The sequence below is a fragment of the Ascidiella aspersa genome, chromosome 3 (assembly GCF_963924565.1).
Source record: "Ascidiella aspersa chromosome 3, kaAscAspe10.2, whole genome shotgun sequence".
NCBI classification, from domain to species: Eukaryota; Metazoa; Chordata; class Ascidiacea; order Phlebobranchia; family Ascidiidae; genus Ascidiella; species Ascidiella aspersa.
The window spans coordinates 5,097,450-5,108,496 of NC_139449.1; positions in this window are offsets into that span (position 1 = coordinate 5,097,450).

Sequence of the window (11,047 nt, forward strand, 5' to 3'; positions counted from 1 at the left end):
GAAAATATCTGAATGACCAGAGTGGGAGACTATACTTCACTTATCTTGTTAAGGATACTTTCTAGTAGTTGTATGTAAATTTTTAGGAAATTTTAATGTGCGGTTAGTTTTTAAAAATTCGACCAAATGTACCCCCCAAACTTTAATTTTCTTTTGTTTTTAAGCACAAATGGGCTACGGAAAACCTATTTCGCTGAAAATATCTGAATGACCAGAGTGGGAGACTATGCTTATCTTGTTAAAGATACTTTCTAGTAGTTGTATGTAAATTTTTAGGAAATTTTAATGTGCGGTTAGTTTTTAAAAATTCGACCAAATGTATCCCCAAACTTTAATTTTTTTTGTTTTTAAGCACAAATGGGCTACGGAAAACCTATTTCGCTGAAAATATCTGAATGACCAGAGTGGGAGACTATACTTCACTTATCTTGTTAAGAATACTTTCAAGTAGCTGTATGTAAATTTTTGGGAAATTTTAATGTGCGGTTAGTTTTTAAAAATTCGACCAAATCTATCCCCAAACTTTAATTTTTTTTTGTTTTCAAGCACAAATGGGCTACGGAAAACCTATTTCGCTGAAAATATCTGAATGACCAGAGTGGGAGACTATGCTTATCTTGTTAAGAATACTTTCTAGTAGTTGTATGTAAATTTTTAAGAAATTTTAATGTGCGGATAGTTAATTTTTTTTGTTTTTAAGCACAAATGGGCTACGGAAAACCTATTTCGCTGAAAATATCTGAATGACCAGAGTGGGAGACTATACTTCACTTATCTTGTTAAGGATACTTTCTAGTAGTTGTATGTAAATTTTTAGGAAATTTTATTGTGCGGTTAGTTTTTAAAAATTCGACCAAATGTACCCCCCAAACTTTAATTTTCTTTTGTTTGTAAGCACAAATGGGCTACGGAAAACCTATTTCGCTGAAAATATCTGAATGACCAGAGTGGGAGACTATACTTCACTTATCTTGTTAAGGATACTTTCTAGTAGTTGTATGTAAATTTTTAGGAAATTTTAATGTGCGGTTAGTTTTTAAAAATTCGACCAAATGTACCCCCCAAACTTTAATTTTCTTTTGTTTTTAAGCACAAATGGGCTACGGAAAACCTATTTCGCTGAAAATATCTGAATGACCAGAGTGGGAGACTATGCTTATCTTGTTAAAGATACTTTCTAGTAGTTGTATGTAAATTTTTAGGAAATTTTAATGTGCGGTTAGTTTTTAAAAATTCGACCAAATGTACCCCCAAACTTTAATTTTTTTTGTTTTTAAGCACAAATGGGCTACGGAAAACCTATTTCGCTGAAAATATCTGAATGACCAGAGTGGGAGACTATACTTCACTTATCTTGTTAAGAATACTTTCAAGTAGCTGTATGTAAATTTTTGGGAAATTTTAATGTGCGGTTAGTTTTTAAAAATTCGACCAAATCTATCCCCAAACTTTAATTTTTTTTTGTTTTCAAGCACAAATGGGCTACGGAAAACCTATTTCGCTGAAAATATCTGAATGACCAGAGTGGGAGACTATGCTGATCTTGTTAAGAATACTTTCTAGTAGTTGTATGTAAATTTTTAAGAAATTTTAATGTGCGGATAGTTAATTTTTTTTGTTTTTAAGCACAAATGGGCTACGGAAAACCTATTTCGCTGAAAATATCTGAATGACCAGAGTGGGAGACTATGCTGATCTTGTTAAGAATACTTTCTAGTAGTTGTATGTTAATTTTTAAGAAATTTTAATGTGCGGATAGTTTTTAAAAATTTGACCAAATGTACCCCCCAAACTTTAATTTTTTTTGTTTTTAAGCACAAATGGGCTACGGAAAACCTATTTCGCTGAAAATATCTGAATGACCAGAGTGGGAGACTATGCTTATCTTGTTAAGAATACTTTCTAGTAGTTGTATGTTAATTTTTAAGAAATTTTAATGTGCGGATAGTTTTTAAAAATTCGACCAAATGTATACCCCCCAAACTTTATTTTTTTTTGTTTTTAAGCACAAATGGGCTACGGAAAACCTATTTCGCTGAAAAGTACCATAAATATTTTACATATAACCAAAATTTTAGTTAATTTAAATGTTTACTAATAACTATTTTAAATGTTCAAATCCTAATGGTCTTTAGTCTCATCTGCTTGATTTTTGAGTTTCTTTTCAAGTTTTAGCTGTAAAATTTTCAGCTTCATAGTATGCCTTTCTTGTTTTTGTTTTAGAACTGTTTCTAAAAATTCCTTTTTTAGTGCATTGATATCATTCTGGGCGATAATATTTTTTGACTGTTTTACTCTTTTTACTGGTGGACTGCCTTGTACTGATGTTGAACTGCTTCGCTGTATATCTAATCCAAAACAAAGCTAATTATTATTAGCAATAAAATAAAACTTAACAACTCACTAAAATTTGTATTTTTGACTTGTAGCTAAAATATATCAAACTAAAATTTGTGAAGCAGTTTATACCTTGATCTACGTAAAGAACAACAGTTAATGGTTCTCCAGTGTCTGTCGCTGTAAGATCGAGTACTGAATCATCATCAAATTGTTTTTTTAAAGGACTAATTTGACCTGATATCATTGCTGCCAAATACAAAACAAATTGATAGTTAATTTTACTTGTAAAATAAGTATACTTCATTGTTGGCCAATAGTTCAAATATTGTAGTTAAACAATATTGTTACAACAAAGTATTATATATCTTGCTTAGAGTTTCCTAATTTAAACAGAAAGTTTTTGTATCATAAGATACCCTAACTTCAACACTACAAATAGTATAATGGTGTGTTTGGTTGAAGTTGCCTTTTAATACAAAATATCACCATACCTTCTTCAACTTTTTGCAACTGAGCATCTTCAGCGGGCGGTGGCCCTCCACATGTGAGGAATCGCTCTCTTCTGACAAAAGCCGATTCCTTTTCAGCCCTCGATTTAAAGTTTTTCCAGAGGACCTGAAGCTGCCGTTTTGTATTGGTTGATTTGGCATTAAAGGTCTCGCTACGTTTTTCCCACGCCTTAGTTTTTGCAGCAGCTGTTACACAGTAAGTTTTTTGCATTCTATGTCATTTTTATAATTGTCAATTAGTTGGATGAATAAATTATTTTCGATGTTTTCTTTTCCGGTAATTTTGTTGAGTGTTGTTGGATTTGACGGTTTTGGCTTAGTTGGTTTTCCTTTTGGGGGCATTAATTGGACCAGTGGCCCCTTTGTCTGCAGAAGCGGCAGTTTGGCTCAAAAGATCGGCCGGGTTGGATTACCTGAATTTTATTTTGATAAACGGTGATTTCTGTTGGGATGTTAGCTGGTATCGGTTGTTCGAGATATTTATTTATGTAGCCGTTCCGGATTTGCGGATGGTTACGGTATACTCCCCAGTTTAGTTTTCTGGGGAGTTCTTGAAGTTATTCGTCCGGGAGCTCAAAAGGTACAGGGAATAATGTAAGGCGGTATAAGGGTTTGGAAGGGATAAAGGATTTTATGAGGATTTCGGTGCCGTCCAGCTCGACCCTCTCCCCGCGGGTGTATTTTTCATGTAGCTCATTTCTTGTTTGGTTTTCGTTTTTTTTTTCACGGTTCAAGGTTCGAATTCCAATGATGGCGTTTTTATATTAGTGGAGTGGATTGTGTTCCTGGATTAAGCAAAATAAATTTTCCAAGGAGAAGGGGTCCGGTGGTTGTAATTTGAATATTCATTGTATTGTAGACGTCGCCATGCTGACCAAGCTAGGTGTGATTTATATATTTTGATGTGGTGTTGGGGTTTTTATATTTTCGCATGAAGTTCACAGTTGTGGTGAAAAGTACAGTAATGGTAGAAGTATGTGTTTTAATATAATAAATTTATGGTTTATGGGTATATAGATATTTTTATTTAGATATTCAGATAATAGCTTAGAGTTTATGGTACAAAGATGGCGGCCGAACAGCGGCGTTAAATATAATTAAAGGAAAGAAAAAAGGGTAAGTAGCAGCCCCTAAATCCACCGCTGGTAGGAGCCAAAGGACCGCCGTCAGTCAAGCCGATGACGTCGGCAAGACTGTAAAGAGGTCCAAAGACCAACGCCACCCACAAATGGAAAGAAAGGCTGCTTGCTGTCTAACACCAAATAAGGCTGTTTCTACTTTTACACATATAAAACAAAAAACTGCACACTGCAACTAAATAGACAACCTGAAAACACAGGGCTGTTACAGCCACTAATTCGCCACAAACTATAATAAATAAGTCAAAAAAATTGGAAAAAATGGAAAAAACAGGAAAAAAAACGCAAAAAAGCAGCGGGCAGCGCGATTCCGTTTGAATCTGGCAGTTGCTGTAGTCCAACATTTTTTCTCCCTCTATTTGTTTATTCCCATTAAACAAACGATAAACAAAAGCAAAATGACAAAGCGAAAAATAAAAGTTTTTCATATTATAGAAATGATGAATATAGTTTATTTAAGGAGATGGTAGGTGGCGGATTTGGTCTAAGATATGGATGTGATTTATTAATGCAAAACTGAGAGGTTAGCTTTTTTCTGTTATATAAGATGGGGTTTTAGTTGATATGTTAAGTGTCATAGAGGTCTAGGCATGTAATAATATAAGAGTTATTGTGTTCCGTTTTCACTGTGTTTTTAATTCAAATTTCTTTAGGCTACTTTGGTGGCATGAGGTTTATTTTGACTTGACATGGTTTGCGGTGTTAGCTTTATACATTGTTTTATCTGTTTATGGTGTGCTATTGAGTTTGGAATTATTAGATATATATTGATGATTACATTTAATAATTGTTAAAATTATAATATCCAGATTAGATTTACAAGAGTGAAATATAGGTAACAGTATTAAATTTGCAGGTTAAAAAACAATAAGGGTTGGGCTGCCGCTGTTACAGTCTTGAGAGTTGTCAAGGTTGTAAAGCTTGGCCAATCGCTCGGGTGGCAGCATGTTTATAAATAACTTAAATTTGGTTCTGATTTTCCAGTATGTGTTGTTTATAAATTTTGTTTGATCCCATATGTATTCGTTTTCAATATCTTGTTTCTTTTTGACTTCAATTATTGTTGTTTTAAAGATGTTAGCTAGTTTGATGGTATAAGGATGGGTATTACCTTGTGAAGGGCAGTTGTATCGCAGAATGGACGTGGATAGAGTTCTTCAGAACAGCCTCTGCCCTCGGGGATAAATGCCTCGAGTCTTCGGGCCAATTGTTTAACTACTGGACAGTAGTAGTGCTCTATCATATGTTGGATGGTATCTTCGTCGCCTCTGCAAAACTTGCAATGCAGTTTGAATACCCTGCCCGTGTCGTTTTTGAAAATTTAGCGGTTCATTTTGAACTTACCCCAAAAATAGACTTTTTGTGCTATCCGATAATTAACTTCCCGTTCCGAATTGGTGTGATAATATTTAACGTTATTGTTCTTTAAGAGAATGGTATTCCAACTGCATTGCGAGAGGGAGGGGGTGGTGGGTTCATATTTATTTTTAACTATTTCGTTATTCAAAGCTGTTTCCGGTTTGGTTGTTGATGATATTATGGTTGTAAATTTTGTTGATCCATTCAGGCCTGGTTTGTAAGTTTTTTGGATAGGTTTGGTCATATAATTTGGGGTTTATTGATTTTGCTTTAAATCCAAGGTGGGGTATCTGACCCATGAGTGCCAGAAGTCGGAGATCTTTGAGCTGCTCGAGTTAAGCAGCTTCTATTTTAGCTCCGACATCTGGCACCCATAGGCCGCCTTCTTTTACCGGTGCGATTATTTTTTTTTCTCGCTACGGGTTTCCATGGAGAGTGAAAACCACAAAAAGCCTAAAATGAGGGTTTGGAATTGTTTAATGTATTTTTGCCTCATCGTTAAAATTCTAGCTGTAAAGATAATTTGGGACATGATGAGGGCTTGTATCAAAAGTTTATTTTGCCAAAGACCGAAAGGTTTCTATATTTGTGAATTTGGATTATGTTTTTAATTATCAATTTTTTTTGGCCAGTTTAGCTTTTAACTCTATGTTTCAGGTCTTTGTTAAAGGCAACTATTTCCGTTTTTTCGACGTTGAGCTTTTGTCCGCTTATTTTTTCATATTGTTTCAAGTTTAATAAAATTTGATTGATCGATTCTACATTTGTGGTAAAAAAGGTGCAGTCGTCTGCATACTGTTCCAGTTTGATTTCAGTTTTTCCAAATTTTGAGGCATTGATTTTAGGGTTATTTTTTATTATATGTGCTAGTACGTCGGCACTGGCAATAAAGAGTAGCATCGACAGGGAGCATCCCTGTCGTATGCCTCTTTTGATTTGAATTTCGTTACCAAGTTTCCCATTGATGAGTATTTGGCTGGTGATAGTTTTGTAGATGATTTTAATCCAGTTTATCAGGTAGTTCGTGTGCCGTACTTCTCCAAGACCCAGACCGCGAAGCCAATGCCGACGCGGTCAAAGGCCTAGGAGAAGTCGGTGAGAACTAAAGCAAGCGGTTGTGCGTGTGATTTAGCATATTGTGATGCGGCTTTGATGTTATGGTGTATTTGTTGTATTGATCTGTTTTTAGGCCGCATTTTTGATTTAGTGAAATTTTTTGATCTAGGTGTTGTGTAAGTCTGTTTGTGGGTGTTTCAGTGCTAATTTTGTAATCTGTGTTGAGAAGAGAGATATTGGTCTCCAGTTTTTTATTTGATTTTTATCTCCTTTTTTTGGTATTAATTTAACGACGGCCTTTCTCATGGACTTTGGCATTACATTTTGTATAAATATTATTCACTAATTCTGTCAAGTCCAGTTTTAGTTGGGGCCAAAAGGTTATACAAAATTCTACCTGTAGGCCGTCGCAACCTGGAGACGAACCTCTGTTCATTTTGTTTATTGCTTGCTTTAGTTCTCGGGTGGTTATAAAGAGTTGAGTTTTCGACATGGGGGATGTTTCAATTGTTTTCAGGATTTTTTTTTGTTTTTTGCGTTTAACTGTGGGGTTTAAAAGGTGTGTTGTGGGGGGTCTGTTGTTGCGCTTTGATTTAACGGGTCGGTTAATTTGTGGATGCCGGTGTTTTGAGTATTTCATCATTTTCAAAGTTTGTGATTTTGGCTCCTTCCAGGCTATTGTTTTCGTAGTCTTTGATTTTTTGTTTTGTTTCTAGGTATGTTTTATTTGTTTGTCATTGCTGAGGGTCGTCTATTTTTTCCATTAATGATTTTAAAGTTTGGGCGTATACTCGTTGTTGTTTTTAAAGATTGGTGATTTAAGATCTTACCACCAATTTGATATGTGATGATAGTCACATTTTTTTGTTTGCCAATGCGCCAAATGTTCCCTTATTAAAGTTTTGTATCCCTCATTCTCCATCAATTGACAGTTTAATTTCCATATGCCTTTTCCCCATTTAGTCTGGGAATGGTCTGAAAAGGCATATGGAAAGTGCCCCCTGCTTGGTTGATCCAGGATGACAAGGCTCTTGGTGTGGTAGATCCTATGCGGCTTTCCGTGCTATGTACGTGTATGATTTTTTGTGGGGGTAGAATAGTCGAAAGGAGTCAACTTGTATCCACCTCCTGGTTGCTATGTTGTCCTTTGGGTATTCAGTAAAATTGAAATTCCCAAGGACGATATGGTTATGATTATATTTATGGGACTGCTTAATATCGTCTAGGACGGTGTCAAGCATCTCAAAGCGGGTTTTGACTTTTATTAAGCGTTTCCCAGACGGCAGATATATATTATATATGTTTATTTGTTCGTTTTCTTGTTTGTCGTCTGGGGACCATTCTATTGTTATTTGGTGGATTCTATCCGGGATGATTATTTTATGTTTAATACTATGTTTATTTAATTTGTCGAGCCTGTATACCCAGAATATGTATAGTGTTTAATTTAAGAAATGATAGAACACTGTCCAATTTCTTACTTAAAGAATTTACCTCGCCATCCATGTCCATTCCGTCCGGTGAGAGGGATCACTATGGAAAAGGGAGAAAAGGATGAGCGATTGGCCAAGCAAGGTTGAACTATTTACATTAATTACAGTTATGGTTATATTTATGTTTACAGTTGTTACATTTAAATTAATAGATACGGTTATATATATTGTTGTGACATTGGGTCAGCATCTTTTCTTTTTATGCCTTCGTTTTCCTTTGGGTTTGTGTGTCCGTTGTGCTGAGGTTTTCTTTTATTTAAATTTGGATCGTATTCGTCGGTTGATGACTGACTCTTGTGATGATTCTTGGGATGAAGGGTTGTTTTGGAATTTATGAATAAGGTTTGAAAATCCGCGGGGATTGAGTGTCGGTGGGCGGCATATGGTGGTGGTGTGGTAGGTAGAAAATATGGGCAGATTGGTTGGTTAAAATACAATTCCTGCTTTTGCTTCCTTTATATTCCATTTCGGCACTTGGTGTTTGGCTAGTTTTTTGAGCACGCGCTTTAGCTTATTTTTCTTTTTCCCAAATTGCACCTGGTTTTAGGCTCTTTTGGCCAACAGTTCGGGAAAGGAGAAGTCGCGTTGGAATAACCTTTCCTTGTACAGACAGGTTCATGCTTGGTTTGGTTTCGAATTCTGCCGCTACTTCTTCGGCGATCTTTTGGTATTGCCCTTTTGCTGCGCCTATGCCTTTTCTTCATCATATCTTTCGCTTCGTCTGGTATGTCGATTTGATCTGCATGTTTGTACATGTATCTGAGCCATGTTGCTTTGGTCTTTTACGGCCGCTACATATGTCAACGTAAACCCTTTCTTTTTCAACTCGTCTGCAACCCTCTTTTTCGTGATGGCAGCCAATTGATGTCCCGCCCCCTGATTCTTCATCGTGAACAGTCCATGATGGTGTGGTATGTTCGAATTGCCCTTTTCCAGGGGGCCGACATAAATCGTGTAGCGATCCGTTTGACTTATTCCAGCTTTTCCACTCACCGTGGTAAAAGCCCACTTTCGGCCTCTGTAGTTTTTGGCGGTTTCTTCTGTTTCATTCATTGTTATAAACCGTTATAACCTATTTTGTTCTTAACGTTTTCTGAAATGCAGTATCAAGTGGGTTAGGTTTTATATAGTTAGCTGCTATGTTCCTTCTTATTACATCAATACTCGGAAACATTTTTTGAAATGATATATTAGTAATGAACATGCACATATATACACAATTTCTGCAGTACGGACTCGGACTTAATTTAGTGTAATTTGGTTGCACTACTTTTTTAGTCCGAATTATCTGTATTAACTTTAGTGCAGTCTAATGGATTGGCGAATATGATGTCACATTCCATTGTATATGGTATGCAGATGAAGTTGTCCGTCTTGTCTTCATATCCTGTTGTTGCTGTTGTATATTGTACTGCTCGTAGTTCTTTTTTGATTGATTGGTCGTATACGTGTAGTTGGGTTGTTATTGGTCTGCATGCTGGTGCTTGGCATGTGCTTGCTTCCCACCATGGTGTTTCGTAGTATTCTGCTATTGTTTTGTTGGTGCTGTTGTGGTGTTGCGTCGCTGCATATTGTATGGGTATCTGATTGCAGGAATTTGAGTTTGATCTTTGTGAATGAATCTCCCAGTTGATATCTTGTGCAGTCTTGGTATTCTTCTAGTGGAAATTCTGGTATGTCTGCCGAGTTTGTTGATTGATATCCGTAATCGAATGCTAGTCTGAGGAAATCCTGTCTTTTGTGTTGCCACGTCTAACAGCATTATTGGCGTGTTTCTTGCATTGTCGTCGTTGTTATTTAGTGCTCCTGCAGGCCATAGGTACATGTTCCAATTTGAAAACTTCATCATGGTGTATTTTGGTGCTAGGTGTTTGATCTGTGATAGCTCCGTTCCTGTTGTTAATCCGTTTGGCCCGTATACTCTCCATCTTCTTCCTAGTGTATTTCCTTTTGAGTACAATGCACTCATTTGTCTGTGTATTACTTCGCTATGTACTATCATTTTTGCTCCTGCCCCAGGCAGGATAAGTGTTGCCATCCACCCATTCCATGGTTTGAATGTTCCTTTAGGATCGTCGACTGCTTTGACGTAGAACCACCATACTCCTTTTGTTTTGCATTTTGACTTGCACTGTTGGCATGACTGGGTGCATCCTTGGTATTTGGACTGTTGGTCTTCCACCGCTTCCGGACCCAGTTCCTTCACTACTAGCCGCCGATAGTCTTGCGCGCTTAGCCGTCGGTTCCCCCTCGTCCATGAGTGACTGGGAATTGATGGATAAATCTTCCATCGCCTCATTCATTGGACTTTCTATAGGGCTGTCTCTTGGTATGCTGGCGGGGGTTGTTGTTGTTGCAGCTGATGGCCTTGTTCTGTTATACTGTTGTATCTGCGGCCAATTCTTCTCGGTTCGCGCCTTTTTCGCAGGGGGCATGTGAGGTAGTATTGCCTTTTTAGCTTTGAACACACCACGCACGATAGAGCTACTAATGCCAGGAATGTCAGCGCTATATCTCTGAGTAGATCACTATCCGCAGAATTAAATGTCCAGTATGCTTTGTTGCCCAATTTTTCGTACTCTTGATCGTGTCGTTTACAAGCCTCATCAAGGGGTCCTGTTGTATCTTCTACTTTGTTGAACGGTCCGCAGTGAGGATGTCCTGGTATTGTAATTCCTCCTGTTGCAAGTTTACTGCTTGACTTCCACTTCATACTGATTCTAAACTTACCTTATTTACATATTATATCCTTTTTCTTTTCTGCACTACGGACTCGGACTGTTACTAGTGTTCCCTGGCTGCACTATTTCCTTCCAGTCCGGTTTTCTGCACTGTTTTCAGTCCGAGTCCGTAGTGCAGCCTGTTTTGGCGGGCTCATTTGCATACTAGTTCGTTTGTCCCTTTTAACGAACTCGGTTCTGCAATAGTAAAGCTATGACGTCACAGTGAGCCTTTAGGTGGCGCGAAGCGCGCCCGAAGGGCCACGCGAAACTGTGACGTCATAGCGACACTATTGCACAACCGAGGAGTTAAAAGGCACTAACCAATGAAGATTTCGAATTTGCATGGAGTGGCAGGTAAGGGCAAAAAATCTTCCTAGGGAAGTTTTTCTTCCCGACGGAGTATGCCTCCATACTAACCAATGACTCCC